The sequence below is a fragment of the Salvelinus fontinalis genome, chromosome 32, assembly GCF_029448725.1.
Source record: "Salvelinus fontinalis isolate EN_2023a chromosome 32, ASM2944872v1, whole genome shotgun sequence".
Taxonomy (NCBI): domain Eukaryota; kingdom Metazoa; phylum Chordata; class Actinopteri; order Salmoniformes; family Salmonidae; genus Salvelinus; species Salvelinus fontinalis.
This window is the reverse complement of record NC_074696.1, coordinates 17963635-17984240: the sequence shown is the minus strand read 5'-3', so window position 1 is coordinate 17984240 and position 20606 is coordinate 17963635. Positions and strand designations below refer to the sequence as shown.

Below are 20606 nucleotides of genomic sequence, written 5' to 3'. Positions count from 1 at the left end.
TCCCTCTCAGCAGGCTACTATAGTAATACTAACTGTCTCCATCTTAGCAGGCTACTATAGTAATACTAACTGTCTCCATCTCAGCAGGCTACTATAGTAATACTAACTGTCTCCATCTCAGCAGGCTACTATAGTAATACTAACTGTCTCCATCTCAGCAGGCTACTATAGTAATACTGTCTCCATCTCAGCAGGCTACTATAGTAATACTAACTGTCTCCATCTCAGCAGGCTACTATAGTAATACTAACTGTCTCCATCTCAGCAGGCTACTATAGTAATACTAACTGTCTCCATCTCAGCAGGCTACTATAGTAATACTAACTGTCTCCATCTCAGCAGGCTACTATAGTAATACTAACTGTCTCCATCTTAGCAGGCTACTACAGTACTACTACTACTAACTGTCTCCATCTTAGCAGGCTACTATAGTAATACTAACTGTCTCCATCTCAGCAGGCTACTATAGTAATACTAACTGTCTCCATCTTAGCAGGCTACTACAGTACTACTACTACTAACTGTCTCCATCTCAGCAGGCTACTATAGTAATACTAACTGTCTCCATCTCAGCAGGCTACTATAGTAATACTAACTGTCTCCATCTCAGCAGGCTACTATAGTAATACTAACTGTCTCCATCTCAGCAGGCTACTATAGTAATACTAACTGTCTCCATCTCAGCAGGCTACTATAGTAATACTAACTGTCTCCATCTCAGCAGGCTACTATAGTAATACTAACTGTCTCCATCTTAGCAGGCTACTACAGTACTACTACTACTAACTGTCTCCATCTTAGCAGGCTACTATAGTAATACTAACTGTCTCCATCTCAGCAGGCTACTATAGTAATACTAACTGTCTCCATCTTAGCAGGCTACTACAGTACTACTACTACTACTAACTGTCTCCATCTCAGCAGGCTACTATAGTAATACTAACTGTCTCCATCTCAGCAGGCTACTATAGTAATACCAATACTGTCTCCATCTCAGCAGGCTACTATAGTAATACCAATACTGTCTCCATCTCAGCAGGCTACTATAGTAATACTAACTGTCTCCATCTCAGCAGGCTACTATAGTAATACTAACTGTCTTCATCTCAGCAGGCTACTATAGTAATACTAACTGTCTTCATCTCAGCAGGCTACTATAGTAATACTAATACTGTCTCCATCTCAGCAGGCTACTATAGTAATACTAATACTGTCTCCATCTCAGCAGGCTACTATAGTAATACTAACTGTCTCCATCTCAGCAGGCTACTATAGTAGTACTAACTGTCTCCATCTCAGCAGGCTACTATAGTAATACTAACTGTCTCCATCTCAGCAGGCTACTATAGTAATACCAATACTGTCTCCATCTCAGCAGGCTACTATAGTAATACTAACTGTCTCCATCTCAGCAGGCTACTACAGTACTACTACTACTAACTGTCTCCATCTCAGCAGGCTACTATAGTAATACTAACTGTCTCCATCTCAGCAGGCTACTACAGTACTACTACTACTAACTGTCTCCATCTCAGCAGGCTACTATAGTAATACTAATACTGTCTCCATCTCAGCAGGCTACTATAGTAATACTAACTGTCTCCATCTCAGCAGGCTACTATAGTAATACTAACTGTCTCCATCTCAGCAGGCTACTATAGTAATACCAATACTGTCTCCATCTCAGCAGGCTACTATAGTAATACTAACTGTCTCCATCTCAGCAGGCTACTACAGTACTACTACTACTAACTGTCTCCATCTCAGCAGGCTACTATAGTAATACTAACTGTCTCCATCTCAGCAGGCTACTACAGTACTACTACTACTAACTGTCTCCATCTCAGCAGGCTACTATAGTAATACTAATACTGTCTCCATCTCAGCAGGCTACTATAGTAATACTAACTGTCTCCATCTCAGCAGGCTACTATAGTAATACTAACTGTCTCCATCTCAGCAGGCTACTATAGTAATACCAATACTGTCTCCATCTCAGCAGGCTATTATAGTAATACTAACTGTCTCCATCTCAGCAGGCTACTATAGTAATACTAACTGTCTCCATCTCAGCAGGCTACTATAGTAATACTAACTGTCTCCATCTCAGCAGGCTACTATAGTAATACTAACTGTCTCCATCTCAGCAGGCTACTATAGTAATACTAACTGTCTCCATCTCAGCAGGCTACTATAGTAATACTAACTGTCTCCATCTCAGCAGGCTACTATAGTAATACTAACTGTCTCCATCTCAGCAGGCTACTATAGTAATACTAACTGTCTCCATCTTAGCAGGCTACTATAGTAATACTAACTGTCTCCATCTCAGCAGGCTACTATAGTAATACTAACTGTCTCCATCTCAGCAGGCTACTATAGTAATACTAACTGTCTCCATCTCAGCAGGCTACTATAGTAATACTAACTGTCTCCATCTCAGCAGGCTACTATAGTAATACTAACTGTCTCCATCTCAGCAGGCTACTATAGTAATACCAATACTGTCTCCATCTCAGCAGGCTACTATAGTAATACCAATACTGTCTCCAGCTCAGCAGGCTACTATAGTAATACCAATACTTTCTCCATCTCAGCAGGCTACTATAGTAATACCAATACTTTCTCCATCTCAGCAGGCTACTATAGTAATACCAATACTTTCTCCATCTCAGCAGGCTACTATAGTAATACTAACTGTCTCCATCTTAGCTGGCCGCTTTGTTTCACAAACATGCCCTTGTTTCTTGTGCAGCAAGCAGGATATCCTGTCAGAAGTCTGTGCCAGAGCGCTGACAACAACTCTCACAGCAGTTAACAGCACTGGAGTCACTCCGCCGAAGTACACAACACGCCTGCTGAGGGGACAGCAATTCTCTAAACTCGTGTTAATAAAACACCAAATCACCAAATAGACTATACTCCTGGTAGTTTTGTAGATGTGTAAGTGAGGGGAGTGATTCAGGGTTTAGATCTAAAGGGTAAGGCTGGACCTCGAAGCCAGATCCACTGCTGATTTGTATTCTTCCCCTGTAATCAAGGACTGATTTAGACCTGGGACACCAGGTGGGTGCAATTCATTATCACGTAGAAGAGGAAAAACAGCAGTCCTGCGGACCTCAAGGCTTAGATTTGAATATCCCTGCCAAGATTGTAATAAACAGTGAACCCAAATCAGTGAAACCAAAAGGGTTCGCCAAATCGCCACTTTAGTTTTTTTAATACAATTATTTCACCTTTATTTAACCAGGTAGACCAGTTGAGAACAAGTTCTCATTTACAACTGCGACCTGGCCAAGATAAAGCAAAGCAGTTCGACACATACAACAACACAGAGTTACACATGGAATAAACAAACATACAGTCAATAATACAGTAGAAAAAGTCTATATACAGTATGTGCAAATTAGGTAAGATAAGGGAGGTAAGGCAATAAATAGGCCATGGTGGCGAAGTAATTACAATATACCAATTAAACACTGGAGTGAAAGAGTGTAACAAAGATAGTCACTAACAAAGAGAGTCAGCAACAATCAAGAGACATTTTGTTGACACCATCCTGTATAAAATGAAAGAATCACACAGAAAGTCTGCATCATTCCAAACAGAGGTGTGACCTAACAACCACATCTAATGAGCAGCACAGCCAATTATTTGATTTAAATGTTTTTCTTATTCACAACAATTTCTCAAAGACATTTCTTGAATTCCAACTGTGTGCTGTTTTACTCAGTTTGTTCACAATTAAAACCTTGGTAACGATTGAGAAAAAAAATCCAATAGCTCAGCAACCCTCTCCTCGAACCCCCTAAGACATTTCACATTTTAGTTTTAACCCTAAACCAGGGGTTGGAACCCGTTCAGGGAACAGAACAGAAAACCAGAACGAAAATTATCTATACTGTTCCGGAGCCGAACCGTTATTTAAAAAAAGAATGGGAACTGATTAATAACATTCTTTTACATTCCGGGCATTTTTTTCCAGTCCTACAAAAATTCAGCAATGCGCCTATGCAAAGCCCACTGTCACTCAAAAACGTATTCCATGGTCTGAATGCCTGACAGATGAAAATCCTTGCCAGTGTGTGTAGGCTACCTGCCCTACTTCTACCTTTTTTAAATGCTGACTTGAATGTCATTGAGAAACCAGAGAAGTGTCAAAGATTTTTTTTCGGCAAACATCCTTTCTGAATTGAAAAGCAATCATCAAAGTAATCATCTAGTTTTTTCACAAGTATCTGTAATCTGATTACAATATTTTTGCTGGTAACATAACAGATTAGTTACAGTTTTATTGTAATCCCTTACATGTAACTGATTACATGTAATCCATTACTCCCCAACCCCGCTTGTTAGTTAGCTCTGGTCTAGATCTCAACCTCTAGGCAGCATTATGTGTAATGTAATGGAACTGAGTCATGGTCAAGGGCTAGCTTTGGTCCAACGTTAAACCAACTCTTTGAAGTTCAAAGGCTTTCAAAGTTCCTTCATAGAAGCCGCTCCTCCGCAGGTATAATTCTGTGGGTCTAATTCAGACAATGCATGTCACAACAATAACATGCCCAGCACTCTCCTCACCTGCACCTGGGGGGATCCTGCAGTAGCTGACCTGTCAGGGCTAACCAGACTATGCTTATTCACCAACTCATCTCTCTACCCTTATGTCTGAGCCATAGATGAAGAATGAGTAGAACCTCTGACCATGGCAATTTAACTGTAGCTCCGTTGGTAGAGCATGGCGCTTGCAATGCTAGGATAGTGGGTTTCAATTCCTGGGACCCCCCCTTAGTGTAAAATGTATGCACACATGACTAGTCGCTTTGGATAAAAGCTTTTGCTAAATGGCATATATTTTTTTTAACTCATGGGTTAACTCAGAATGGCTGACCTGGTATTGTAATGTATAGTTATTCTAATTCTATGGTCTGAACCGAGTCTATGCCCAAGGGGTTAGAGGATGAGGATGAGGAAGGCAAAGGAAATGATGAGGAAGGCAAAGGAAAAGAGCCCTTAAATTAGGGCCACACCCTTCGGCCCAATGCACCCCTTTCCAGCCTGAGCAGTGAGTACAGTACACAACAAGAAGAAAAGACAGAGGACTCACCCGGAAACCTTGACGACAACCAGCTAGTGAGTTCAACCTGCTGGTCCTGCCTCCAACACGTCTTCTTTCAAATCCACAACAACAAAACTAAACAAAAAAATGAATTACACTAACACTAGCTAGCCACAAATACAAAAACAATCCTTATGGATCCAGCAGTCACAGAATCAAGGGTTATAAACTAAACTTCACAGTGCCTTGCCTTGAGCACGGAAAAAGAGCAAAAGCCAGAATTAGAGAGACGTTAACAGAAGGAGGAAGTAGGCGTTTGTCTAGAGAAGAGGAAACCGGTCTGTAGCGACGCAGACGGGTAAAAAAAGCGGCAAAATTCAAAGATGAGACAAACGAATCCGAGAAGTGGAAGGAGACTGAAGGCCTTGCTCACAGGAAGTTACCTCAACCTGAAAAACAATGTGTCACTCACAGCTATACTTTACAACTACATGTACGGGGCCACATTCAGCATGGCACAACGGCGGGAAATGTTCAGATATAGACATATAGTATGTAGAACAAAGATGCCTCTGACATGTAGAATAAGGTATCATCTATCTGCAACATTCCACAACGTTTCCCTACTGACCGTTACCCTGATGTGGTGTCAAGTCATAGGCCTGGATAAAACACAGAGCAAGACACCAACACTTTTCAAGGAGAACTAGGTAAATGGAAGAGTGACGTAAGGTATTCAAATCCCTTCAAACATGGCCACTTCACCACCGAATGAATTCCTAACACAACAATGACCAAAATTCCATTCATGTCACTACAAGTAAAGAATGTGCATCTTCTCCTGAAAAGCTCATTCACTGTAAATACCAGTTGTCTCAGTCCAACCAATGCTGTGGTTTTAGCTGAGGAAACGATCATTGTTGGAAAGGAAAAGTCAGAGCTCTGAGCAGAGGGAGCCATGACGATTACCCACCACCACAAGGGTTGCGTCCCAAATGGCACCCTATTCCCTATGCAGTGTGCAACTTTTGACAAGGGCCCAGTGCACTGTATAGGGAATAGGCGGCCACTTGGGACGTGGCCATTTGGGACATAGCCATTTGGGACGTAGCCAAACTCTCTCTTCCACCTCTGCCTGCCCTCTTGCCTCACTGATGCAGTAGACTCTATGCACAACTGGTAGAATGAGACCCTGACCCCCAAACCCTGACAGGATCTTAACATTACAGCCTCAATGAACTAAGTGTTGGGTGCAGTGCATAAAATGTGGTGAGTAGTTGACTCCGAGAGATAAATACACGTTAGTTTTGAACAAATTCCTTTGTTCAAAAATAAAGAAGCAAGAGAGAGAGCGAGAGCTATATTGTGTATTTTTTTTCACTTTCACTTAACTAGTGAATGCAGCTAGCTAGTTTAGCCTACTGAAACACCCGGCTCAAATGAGAGGGATGCTAGGTTAGCTAGCTGGCTATGGCTATCCAACACTAGAACTCTTCCAAGTCAAGGTAAGCGTTTGGTTTGAATAAATGTATTGCCCCAGGGGCCTGCAGGTGTAACGGCTAAACTGCTTGCTGACTGTACACTGTACTGCATGATTGTAGCGGGTTAACTACCGCATTAGTTGAAGTAGGTATGTTGACTATGATGTTAGCTAATATGGTGACAATGATGTAGGCTGTGTGTAACGGTTAATGGTTATGATTGTTTGGCTTGGAAAGTTTTTTTTTTTTGTTTGGTCACAGACAGCTGATGTGTTGTACACTGAAGTCCACAAGCGAAAGGAAAAGGAGATTGAATAGATCCGAGAATGAATTATTCAATGAGAAAAGTGATCATGTTGTTTTCATGTGGCTGCTATGAAAGTGAACTGTGTTTGGATGTGATCAGGGGTGTTCAGGGTTATTAATTCCTCCTATTCTGTTGAAAAACGTCTCTTAAAACGGAAGCAAATTGAACATAAAGGGGCTAAACATACAAGAATTTGGCCAATAGAAACTCATTTGAAACTGTTGGATTAATGGTTGCAGCCTAGATCAGCCAAACGCAGGCAAGAGTCTGCAAAGGCGGTATTGAATGTGTCACTGTCTGTCATCTTGATTACTCAAATGTTTCTCTTGACGTGTGCATCTACGTTGTAAACTTTCATTCATAGGCTAGGTTGTAGCAACCTCATGATGGGTATAAGGAGAATTTGAGTATCACGTATGTAAACTCAGCAAAAAAAGAAATGTCCTCTCACGGTCAACTGCGTTTATTTTCAGCTAACTTAACATGTGTAAGTATTTGTATGAACATAAGATTAAACAACTGAGACATAAACTGAACAAGTTCCACAGACATGTGACTAACAAAAATTGAATAATGTGTCCCTGAACAAAGGGGGGCAAAATCAAAAGTAACAGTCAGTATCTGGTGTGGCCACCAACTGTATTAAGTACTGCAGTGCATCTCCTCCTCATGGACTGCACCAGATTTGCCAGTTCTTGCTGTGAGATGTTACCCCACTCTTCCGCCAAGGCACCTGCAAGTTCCCTGACATTTCTGGGGGGAATGGCCCTAGCCCTCACCCTCCGATCCAACAGGTCCCAGACGTGCTCAATGGGATTGAGATCTGGGCTCTTCGCTGGCCATGGCAGAACACTGACATTCTTGTCTTTCAGGAAATCACACACAGAACGAGCAATATGGCTGGTGGCATTGTCATGCTGGAGGATCATGTCAGGATGAGCCTGCAGAAAGGGTACCACATGAGGGAGGAGGATGTCTTCCCTATAATGCACAGTGTTGAGATTGAGCTTGTTGTTGCAGGCAGTCCGATGATGCTGTGACACACCGCTCCAGACCATGAAGGACCCTCCACCTCCAAATCGATCCCACTCCAGAGTACAGTCCTCGGTGTAACGCTCATTCCTTCGACGATAAACGCGAATCCGACCATTCCCCCTGCTGAGACAAAACCGTGACCCGTCAGTGAAGAGCATTTTTTGCCAGTCCTGTCGCTGGTCAAGCAACAGTGGGTTTGTGCCCATAGGTGTCGTTATTGCCAGTGATGTCTGGTGAGGACCTGCCTTACAACAGGCCTACAGCCCTCAGTCCAGCCTCTCTCAACCTATTGCAGACAGTCTGAGCACTGATGGAGGGATTGTGCATTCCTGGTGTAACTCGGCAGTTGTTGTTGCCATCCTGTACCTGTCCCGCAGGTGTGATGTTCGGATGTTCCGGTGCAGGTGTTGTTACACGTGGTCTGCCACTGCGAGGACGATCAGCTGTCCGTCCTGTCTCCCTGTAGCGCTGTCTTAGGCGTCTCACAGTACGGACATTGCAATTTATTGCCCTGGCCACATCTGCAGTTCTCATGCCTCCTTGCAGCATGCCTAAGGCATGTTCACACAGATGAGCAAGGACCCTGGGCATCTTTCTTTTGGTGTTTTTCAGAGTCAGTAGAAAGGCCTCTTTAGTGTCCTAAGGTTTCATAACTCTGACCTTAATTGCCTACCGTCTGTAAGCTGTTAGTGTCTTAACGACCGTTCCACAAGTGCATGTTCATTAAGTGTTTATGGTTCATTGAACAAACATGGTAAACAGTGTTTAAACCCTTTACAATGAAGATCTGCGAAAATATTTGGATTTTGAAAGATTATCTTTGAAAGACAGGGTCCTGAAAAAGGGACTTTTTTGTTGTTGCTGAGTTTAGTAGCCTAAACCTATCCATGTTACATTGAGCTGGGTGAATGGAATATGAATAGCAGTCATCCAATATGCTGTAATAGAAAGAAGGCCACGCTCCTACATTTTTTAAATAAAATCGGCCTCCCTCATCTTAAACAGCACCAAACCCCACTGGTCTAGTGGGGCATAAGAGCTCAGCTGTTTCACATAATGTCTTTCAAAAAAACATATAACATTTCACCACAATCTCTCTTTTCACAGCATTTAACCCCACCACTCGCAGTTTGACATTTACAAATGTTATCATAAATTATCCCAGACAGGCACAGATATCCCAGCTATCAAATGTTGGTTCACAGAACATTGTGGCAACGTTATTTGTAAAAAAAAAAAAAAAAAAAAAAAGAGATATAAAATATCCTTTAGGGAACGTCACGGGAATGTTCTGTGTTGACTGGGATTGTACTTGTTATGCTGATGAAGGAGGACCCAAAAGCGACGTAATAGAAACAGAGTCTTTATTCCAGTCTTAAACAAACAATGATGTTCCTGGATATAATCCAAAGGTAATCCAAAACAGGAAACTGAAAACCTCTTGTCAGTAGAGAGGAACGACTGGAGACGCGACCACCGACTGCAGGTCGCTTCAGGAAGGCACAGACCGTAGCTGACATAGACACCTGCTCACACGCAACATCTGACAAATGCAAAAACAACAACAGGGCGGAACAAGGACACAGAGCAGCTAACCTCAAACAAGAATCCGACAAAGACAGAAGCGGAAAACAGAGGGAGAAATAGGGACTCTAATCAGAGGGCAAAATAGGAGACAGGTGTGAAAGAGTAAATGAGGTCGTTAGGAGAAAGAGAAACAGCTGGAAGCAGGAACGGAACGATAGAGAGAGAGAGCGGGGGAGGGAGAGAGGAAGGAGGAGAGAGAGGAATAGAAAGAGGGAAAGAACCTAATAAGACCAGCAGAGGGAAGCACAGGGACAAGACATGATGATCAAAGCCAAAACATGACAGTACCCCCCCACTCACCAAGCGCCTCCAGGCGCACTCGAGGAGGAACCCTGGCGGCGACGAAGGAAATCATCAATCAACGAACGGTCCAGCACGTCCCGAGAAGGAACCCAACTCCTCTCCTCAGGACCGTAACCCTCCCAATCCACTAAGTACTGGTGACCACGTCCCTGAGAACGCATGTCCATGATCCTCCGTTCCTTGTAAATAGGAGCGCCCTCGACAAGGACGGGAGGGGGGGAGGGAAGACGAACGGGGGCGCGAAGAAAAGGCTTGACACAAGAGACATGGAAGACAGGGTGGACGCGACGAAGATGTCGCGGAAGAAGCAGTCGCACAGCGACAGGATTAACGACCTGAGAGACACGGAACGGACCAATGAACCGCGGAGTCAACTTGCGAGAAGCTGTCGTAAGGGAAAGGTTACGAGTGGAAAGCCACACTCTCTGACCGCGACAATACCTAGGACTCTTAATCCTACGTTTATTGGCGGCTCTCACAGTCCTCCCCGCAGACGAAGACAGACCGGTCATAAAGTCTAAGGCGATCTGAGACCATGGTCGAGAAGGAATGGGAAGCGGTCTAAGACGACCGGCAGGAGAAGAGTTACCTGACTTAGTCTGCGCGCAGTCCGAACAAGCAGCCACGAAACGGCGCGTGTCCCGCTCCTGAGTAGGCCACCAAAACCGCTGGCGAATAGAAGCAAGCGTACCCCGAACGCCGGGGTGACCAGCTAACTTGGCAGAATGAGCCCACTGAAGAACCGCCAGACGAATAGAGACAGGAACGAACAGAAGGTTACTAGGACAAGCGCGCGGCGACGCAGTGTGAGTGAGTGCTTGCTTTACCTGTCTCTCAATTCCCCAGACAGTCAACCCGACAACACGCCCTTCAGGGAGAATCCCCTCGGGTTCCGATGGCGACAATCGATGAGAAAAGTAAGCGCAAGGATGGACCTTATCGTCAGACTGGAAGCGCTGGGACAGAATGGCTCCCACGCCCACCTCTGAAGCGTCAACCTCGACAATGAATTGTTTAGTGACGTCAGGAGTAACAAGGATAGGGGCGGATGTAAAACGCTTCTTGAGGAGATCAAAAGCTCCCTGGGCGGAACCAGACCACTTAAAGCAAGACTTGACAGAAGTCAGAGCTGTGAGAGGGGCAGCCACTTGACCGAAATTACGAATGAAACGCCGATAGAAATTAGCGAAACCGAGAAAGCGCTGTAACTCGACACGTGACTTAGGAACAGGCCAATCGCTGACATCCTGGACCTTAGCGGGATCCATCTGAATGCCTTCAGCAGACAGATAATCATCGAGAGCCTTACGTTCTGGAGCCGACAGAGAGAATAATCTACCCCGAGGAGAAGTGGTCCCCGGATGGAGATCAATACAACAATCATACGACCGGTGAGGAGGAAGAGAGTTGGCTCTGGACCGACTGAAGACCGTGCGTAGATCATGATATTCCTCCGGCACTCCTGTCACATCACCAGGCTCCTCCTGAGTAGAGGGGACAGAAGAAACAGGAGGGATAGCAGACATTAAACACTTCACATGACAAGAAACGTTCCAGGAAAGGATAGAATTACTAGACCAATTAATAGAAGGATTATGACATACTAGCCAGGGATGACCCAAAACAACAGGTGTAACAGGTGAACAAAAAATCAAAAAAGAAATGGTCTCACTGTGGTTACCAGATACTGTGAGGGTTAAAGGTAATGTCTCATATCTGATACTGGGGAGAGGACTACCATCTAAGGCGAACATGGGTGTGATCCTCCCTAACTCTCTGAGAGGAATGTCATGTTTCCGAGCCCATGCTTCGTCCATAAAACAACCCTCAGCCCCAGAGTCTATCAAGGCACTGCAGGAAGCAGCCGACCCGGTCCAGCGTAGATGGACCGACAAGGTAGTACAGGATCTTGATGGAGAGACCAGAGTAGTAGCGCTCACCCGTAGCCCTCCGCTTACTAATGAACTCTGGCCTTTAACTGGACATGACATGACAAAATGTCCAGCAGAACCGCAATAGAAGCAAAGGCGGTTGGTGATTCTCCGTTCCCTCTCCTTAGTCGAGATGTGAACACCTCCCAGCTGCATGGGCTCAGTCTCTGAGCCGATGGAAGGAGATGGTCGAGATGCGGAGAAGGGAAACCCCGTTAACGCGAGCTCTCTTCCACGAGCTCGGTGACGAAGATCTACCCGTCGTTCTATGCGGATGGCGAGTGCAATCAAAGAGTCCACGCTGGAAGGAACCTCCCGGGAGAGAATCTCATCCTTAACCTCAGCGTGGAGTCCCTCCAGAAAACGAGCGAGCAACGCCGGCTCGTTCCAGTCACTGGATGCAGCAAGAGTACGAAACTCTATAGAGTAATCCGTTATCGATCGATCACCTTGACATAGGGAAGCCAGACCCCTGGAAGCCTCCTTCCCAAAAACAGAACGATCAAAGACCCGTATCATCTCCTCCTTAAAGTTCTGATAAACGTCAGAACACTCAGCCCTTGCCTCCCAGATAGCTGTGCCCCACTCCCGAGCCCGCCCAGTAAGGAGTGATATGACGTAAGCGATCCGAGCTCTCTCTCCAGAGTATGTGTTGGGCTGGAGAGAGAACACAATATCACACTGGGTGAGAAAGGAGCGACACTCAGTGGGCTGTCCAGAGTAACATGGTGGATTATTAACCCTGGGTTCCGGAGACTCGGAAGACCAGGAAGTAGCTTGTGGTACGAGACGAAGACTCTGAAACTGTCCTGAGAGATCGGAGACCTGAGCGGCCAGGGTCTCAACGGCATGACGAGCAGCAGACAATTCCTGCTCGTGTCTGCCGAGCATTGCTCCCTGGAACTTGACGGTAGTGTTGAGAGAATCCATAGTCGCTGGGTCCATTCTTGGTCGGATTCTTCTGTTATGCTGATGAAGGAGGACCCAAAAGCGACGTAATAGAAACAGAGTCTTTATTCCAGTCTTAAACAAACAATGATGTTCCTGGATATAATCCAAAGGTAATCCAAAACAGGAAACTGAAAACCTCTTGTCAGTAGAGAGGAACGACTGGAGACGCGACCACCGACTGCAGGTCGCTTCAGGAAGGCACAGACCGTAGCTGACATAGACACCTGCTCACACGCAACATCTGACAAATGCAAAAACAACAACAGGGCGGAACAAGGACACAGAGCAGCTAACCTCAAACAAGAATCCGACAAAGACAGAAGCGGAAAACAGAGGGAGAAATAGGGACTCTAATCAGAGGGCAAAATAGGAGACAGGTGTGAAAGAGTAAATGAGGTCGTTAGGAGAAAGAGAAACAGCTGGAAGCAGGAACGGAACGATAGAGAGAGAGAGCGGGGGAGGGAGAGAGGAAGGAGGAGAGAGAGGAATAGAAAGAGGGAAAGAACCTAATAAGACCAGCAGAGGGAAGCACAGGGACAAGACATGATGATCAAAGCCAAAACATGACAGTACTATACCTTATTGGGTCATTTGCCTGTCAGTAAGGCCTACATTCAGTGCAATCTATTGCGAGGAAGAAATCTTCTGCTATGTTAATTGCCAAGCCCAAGTGGTCGTGATCCACATACCGTGAGCTACAGCAATTCCAGATGCCCCAAAACCAGAGGAGCTACTATCATAACATATATTTTACCAGGCTAAAATTAATTTAATGAGCTAGAAGATTGTTATTATTTAACTAGGCAAGTCAGTTAAGAACAAAATCTTAGTTACAATGACGGTCTACCCCGGCCAAACCCGGACGACACTGGGCCAATTGTGCCGCCCAATGGGACAATCACGGCCGGATGTGATACAGCCTGGAATCGAACCAGGGACTGTAGTGATGCCTCTTGAACTGAGATGCAATGCCTTAGACCGCTGCGCCACTCGGGAGCCCCTAAGATCTCACTGAAGCATTTGGGTATGACAAGCTACTCTTATCCAAGGGCACAGCCAGGGCCGTACAGAGTCATAAGTACACCACCACTACTTCATCGCTCCCCAAAGCAGTTCTCCACACGACCCAGACAAGCAGCTCTAAAAAACAGCTTGCTCTTTCCTCCTGGCCTTCCCTGCCCATCACAGAGCTAGCATAGCGCGCTAGCGAGACGCTGTCTCCTTGGAGATGAGCGCATATGCTAAGGAAACCAATTAGCCTACAGCGATGTACTGTACTGTTCTCTCCTCAAACTCTCCCTAGAAGGAGCCTTGGGGGCCTGGGGGAATATGGGGACTTGTCCCCACTCAGAAGAGTCCTTGACAGGGAAGGGAAAGTCACACGGTTAGGGATTCCCTGTGGGAAGATGCTAAAAACAGGCACATTAACTTTACAGTGCTGCTAAAGTAGAAACAAGCCCACATACAAAAATGATCTAACTAAGTGCTAAGCAGCACCCACAACTAGGGCTTTACTAGCTACTATGTTCTTTGTTATAACATTGCAATGGTAGCTATTAAAATAATGAGATGTGATATGATGCATCTCCCATTGGAACTCTCCCAGCCTACACATAAGCATCAGTTACCAATCGCAACGGTTTTTTGATTCTGATATGCGTTAATGTTGGAATGGGGCGACTTCCTGGTCTAGTTATTTTCAACCCATAACGGGCCTCCTTACCCAACCTTTTATCCTCCATAATCCAACTGCTAAGTCGGCGCACTTAGAGAGAATGCGTCCCAAACAGCACCCTCTTCCCTACACAGTGGGCCCTGTTGAAAAGTAGTGCACTAAATATGAAATAGGGTGCCATTTGGGACACATTTCGAGCCTGTAGCGTATTTATATTTATTAAGGATCCTCAATAGTTCCTGTCAAGGCAGCAGCTACTCTTCCTGGGGTCTAAACAAGAAAAAGGAAATTACATCACACTTCTTTAAAAAAAAAATATATAAAAACAGTACATCATACAACACATTATTACTCCACTACTGTACCACCACATATCTACAATACAACACATTATTAGTCCACTACATATCTACAATCAGTGGTGTAAAGTCTTTTTATAAAATACTTTAAAGTATTAATTAAGAAGGTTTTTGGGGTATCTGTACTTAACTATTTATATTTTTGACAACTTTTACTCCACTACATTCCTAAAGATATTAATGTACTTTTTACTCCATACATTTCCCCTGACATCCAAAAGTACTCATTACATTTTGAATGCTCAGCAGGACAAGAAATTTACCCAATTCACACTTATCAAGACAACATCCCTGGTCATCCCTACTGGACTTGATCTGGCAGACTCACTAAACACAAATTCTTTGGTTTGTAAATTATGTATGTATTGGAGTGTGCCCCTGGCTATCTGTAAAGAAAATCATGTCTTCTGGTTTGCTAATATAAGGAATTCGAAATTATTTACGCTTTTACCTTTGATACTTAAGTATATTATAGTCATTACATGTACTTTTAATACTTTTAGTACACTGTACAGTGCATTCGGAAAGTATTCAGACCCCTTAATTATGTTGCAGCTTCAGCAACACGGACAGTGCGATAAACACTGTTGATGTTCTGGGGTGGTCGCTGCAGCAGGGAAGAGAGCGGGAGACAACGGGTGCTATTCACACAGTCAATAGCTGTAAAAAAAATAAAAAAATATTTTAAAAAACACGGCGCAGCAAGTCTGAGCCCGGCCTGGCACAAGCAAATTAATTGCGGTCGGACTCCCTCCCTTTGTGTGTCAAACAGCACGCTTAAAGCATCAGACAAGCTCAGTGCATATGGTTGATTTGATTAAAACACATTGGATGTGTCTATATATGGAAAAATACACGTTTTAAAATAGACCCGACGACTCTTGGTCGACCAATACTTTTTTGGGTCTGGGACAGCCTTAATTTAGTGTGGAGAGAGAGAGAGAGAGAGAGCGAGAGAGCGAGAGAGAGAGAGAGCGAGAGAGCGAGAGAGAGAGCGAGCGAGCGAGCGAGAGAGAGAGCGAGCGAGCGAGAGAGCGAGAGAGAGAAAGCGAGAGAGAGCGAGAGAGAGAGAGCGAGAGAGAGAGCGAGAGAGAGAGAGAGCGAGAGAGGCAGATGGAGCACGAGACAGATAGGACCCACAGGCTTCAGTGAGTCACTCCGACTGTGTGACCTTCTGCTGCAGGGCTCCTCGGCTCAGCAGGAAACACAAACCAGGTCACACACAAACACCACTGTGGGGAGAGGGGCAATCAGATGGAGAGCAAGGGGGTTTACCTAAAACACAGCCAAATAACAAATTGAGGTGTGTGTGTGTGTAAGAGAGAGAGTGAATATCAAGTGTCTCAAGCAATGAGCCATTTGCATGGAACTGTGACACACTTACAAACCTAACTCAGTCACGAGTCACTAGTGTCAACCCCAATAAAGACTCGTAGGCGAGAGGGGAAATGTAACAACTAAAACAGTGTGGGGTGGGTGAGAAAGAAACACACTGACTAAGGCTTGGAGAGGGGATAATAATATTATTGTATTACTATTTATTATAAATCCCCATTAGTTCCTGACAAGTCAGCAGCTTATCTTCATGGGGTGCAGCAAAATGAAGCCAGTTATACAATTTTAAAAACATTACAATGCATTCACAACACATTAAGTGTGTGCCCTCAGGCCCCTACTCTACTACCACATTTCTACTACCACATTTCTACAACACTAAATCCATGTGTACGTGTGTGTATAGTGTGTATGTTATCGTGTGTTTGTATGAATGTGTCTGCCTATGTTGCTTCACAGTCCCCGCTGTTCCATAAGGTATATTTTTATCAGTTTTTTTTATGTAATTTTACTGCTTGTATGAGTTACTTGATGTGGAATAAAGTTCCATTGAGTTCCACAGCTCAATTTTCTAACCACATTTACTGAAACGCAAAAGGACGGCTCTTATTTGTAGAGGGAAGGAGGCAAATATCAAACGCCTCAGCCCGTAGCGGTACAGTGCACCGTTTGGTGGCACCTTAATTTGTCGAGGACGGGCTCGTGGTAATGGCTGGAGTGGAATAGGTGGAATGGTATCACATACATCAAACAGTCTCCATGTGGTTGATGCAATTCCATTTGCTCCGTTTCAGCCATTATTATGAGCCATCCCTTCCTCAGCAGCGACCACCAGTACAGAGAGTTACAATGATTTTACTAACTACTTTTGACCAGGGCCCATAAGGGCTCTGGTCAAAAGTAGTGCACTATGTAGGGAATAGGGTGCAATTTGTTACACAGCCCAGAAGTCTCAAGGCTATTGTGGCTGTTTGCAGCTCTTGGCTAACAGTGATGTGTAATTTACATAGCTGGGAGATTAGTGAAGGGGTTTGGAAAGTAGGTCCGGCATGTTTGAGGAGGAGCAAGCTCGGTGATATGGAATGTGAGCTCTTAATACCTCGACAAACCACAACCACCACCAGGCCTAGCTGGAGTTCATCACTGGGGTCTGGAGTTTTTCCTAGTCAGGTCACGTCAGGAAAAACTCAGAGCCCTCAAAACAGACATTGAGATACAGTACCAGTCAAAAGTTTGGACACACCTACGCCTTCCAGGGTTTTAATTTTATTTTGACAAAATCTACTATTAGTCTAGTAGAAGGAAGGGGGTTTAAACACATCCAAATAATATTAGAGGACAATGTTTATTAGCCTCATAGGGCCTCACGATGCCAAGGCAGTACACTACTACTGTGTTTTTAGGAGTCTAACTGTAATGCTTTATAATGCGCTTGCCCATAATTCAACTCACTCTCTCATGTTCACACTGCAGCTATGCCAGTTAGGCCCTGAAAACACAACACCACTCACTCTACCATGTCAACACACTGACGCTATACCAGTTAGGTCCTGAAAACAACACCACTCACTCTACCATGTCAACACACTGACGCTATGCCAGTTAGGCCCTGAAAACACAACACCACTCACTCTACCATGTCAACACACTGACGCTATGCCAGTTAGGCCCTGAAAACACAACACCACTCACTCTACCATGTCAACACACTGACACTATGCCCGTTAGGTCCTGAAAACAACACCACTCACTCTACCATGTCAACACACTGACGCTATGCCAGTTAGGCCCTGAAAACACAACACCACTCACTCTACCATGTCAACACACTGACACTATGCCCGTTAGGTCCTGAAAACAACACCACTCACTCTACCATGTCAACACACTGACGCTATGCCCGTTAGGTCCTGAAAACAACACCACTCACTCTACCATGTCAACACACTGACGCTATGCCCGTTAGGCCCTGAAAACAACACCACTCACTCTACCATGTCAACACACTGACGCTATGCCAGTTAGGTCCTGAAAACACAACACCACTCACTCTACCATGTCAACACACTGACACTATGCCCGTTAGGTCCTGAAAACACAACACCACTCACTCTACCATGTCAACACACTGACACTATGCCCGTTAGGTCCTGAAAACACAGGGGTGCCTCACTCTACCATCCGTGTCCTAGGAAAGGACAGCCCTACCTAATAACAGAATGCAATTTTGCTTTCTGCATTGTTGCAGTGTGCAAGTCTTTTAAACCACTTGAACATCAGAGCTCTAGAGACGTGTGTAGCAGTAGTGTTTTCATTTCTCTCAGTCTCAACACAACATCATATGGAACAACATCAGGAGAAACATGCATCCAGAAGCACTTGAGGGGGAAACGTGGAATATCAAGTGGTAGTGACTTCTCAGACCCACTCTTCCTCTTGAGTGGCCATCATCAAATCTCACTGACCTTAGATCATGGGGGGCATCCGCCAATGGGGGGCGAGCCACCCTGAACAAAGAAAATGAACGCTCGGCTTGAGCCTTCTTTGAGTGGGGGGTGGGGGGGGGGCACACAGCACACAAAAACACTCCTGGGTCACATGACTTAGGCCATGGATGAATGGGTTTTTTGGTCGGTCTGTGGGAGTCATGGGAACAGGGGACTGGTTCCATGGGAGGAGGACACAGGGAGGTGGTGGTATGTGGAAGTGGGAGGCGTAGGAATAAGAGGGACCAACAGCTGAAAAAAAACTACATTCAGAAAGAGAAACCCCTCCCCTTTATCTCTGTTTCTCTCTCCATCTATCTCTTTCCATCTCCCTCTGGCTCGGTCGTGCAGTAAGTGGGTGGCTTTTCTAAGAGGGGGCGAATAAAAACTAGAAAACAAGCATTTGTTCAAATAAAAACATTCTATTAATAAACCCTTAATGACACAGCTCAGATTATGAAACAGTGGTTTGAGTCGGGGGAAAAAACAATACATTAAGTAATCTGTCTGGCAGCACCATTTTTGTCTATTGCGTAATTGGTGCATGTAACTCTGTAGGGCAAATCAATACTACCCTCTCTCTACAGTGGTGCCTCAGCCTCTGCTTTCACTTTATCTGGCACACACAGCTCAGTGCTAGCATAAAGCATGTCGGGGCTAGTCCATAGGACTGAATGTCCTGGTAGAACCCACTGTAGAAACCCGACAATAGGCGGCTATATTTAGTTTGCTGTATTCTGTGGCTTCCTGTATGCCTAGTAGACTACATTACCTATAAATAATGAATCTGTTCATTCATACCATCCATTCTCTCAGTATAGTGATATTGGAGCCCTAGAGCTTGTAGCATCAAGGTCAGATATCTCCTGTACTGACACCCCTTTCCTTCCTTCCTCCTATACTTGTAAGTAATGCCTAATAACTGATAAGTCATTAAGTGTCAGTAAGCCTTAGCTGAGTCAGAACGGCTCGTTGGCTGGAGCCCATCTCCTGTTTCTGTAGCGTGAGGCAGCTTGATCTACAAGTACACCCCCTGGACAGGACGCTAGTAATAACTGTAAAATCACACAAATAGTTAGGTATAAGCAATGGTTCTATCACATAGGTTTCACCAATCCAGCCATGTCAGATCTGGGATTTGTTCAAGGAATGGAAAGAAAGGAGGATCCATTGTTATAGCTTTCGAACAGGGCCTGAATCTGAATAGGATGTTACTAAGTGCGAGATGCAACTTCCCCAAATGGCTAAAATAACCCGTCAGAAGGCAGAGAAAACCCCTGTGTACTGACGCTCATAGTCTATTTTGAATTATTCCACATGACCGGTGCAGCCCTGACGGGCACATGACCGGTGCAGCCCTGACGGGCACATGACCGGTGCAGCCCTGGCGGGCACATGACCGGTGCAGCCCTGGCGGGCACATGACCGGTGCAGCCCTGGCGGGCACATGACCGGTGCAGCCCTGGCGGGCACATGACCGGTGCAGCCCTGGCGGGCACATGACCGGTGCAGCCCTGGCGGGCACATGACCGGTGCAGCCCTGACGGGCACATGACCGGTGCAGCCCTGACGGGCACATGACCGGTGCAGCCCTGACGGGCACATGACCGGTGCAGCCCTGACGGGCACATGACCGGTGCAGCCCTGACGGGCACATGACCGGTGCAGCCCTGACGGGCACATGACCGGTGCAGCCCTGACGGGCACATGACCGGTGCAGCCCTGACGGGCACATGACCGGTGCAGCCCTGACGGGCACATGACCGGTGCAGCCCTGACGGGCACATGACCGGTGCAGCCCTGACGGGCACATGACCGGTGCAGCCCTGACGGGCACATGACCGGTGCAGCCCTGACGGGCACATGACCGGTGCAGCCCTGACGGGCACATGACCGGTGCAGCCCTGACGGGCACATGACCGGTGCAGCCCTGACGGGCACATGACCGGTGCAGCCCTGACGGGCACATGACCGGTGCAGCCCTGACGGGCACATGACCGATGCAGCCCTGACGGGCACATGACCGATGCAGCCCTGACGGGCACATGACCGGTGCAGCCCTGACGGGCACATGACCGATGCAGCCCTGACGGGCACATG

The 20606-nt window shown here is 45.7% G+C and overlaps 1 protein-coding gene across 6 annotated transcripts in view; it reads right to left on the bottom strand.

Moving 5' to 3' along the window:
• Positions 1-20606, bottom strand: part of LOC129830820 (engulfment and cell motility protein 1) — a 231173-nt gene that overhangs the window by 155752 nt on the left and 54815 nt on the right. The window contains exon 1 of one of the 6 annotated variants that reach the window (XM_055893573.1): positions 5105-5351. The exons of the other annotated variants lie outside the window; for them this stretch is intronic. The gene's annotated coding sequence lies outside the window, so the exon portion shown is untranslated. Of the gene's footprint in view, positions 1-5104; positions 5352-20606 lie in introns of those variants that run through there. 6 annotated transcript variants of the gene reach the window in all.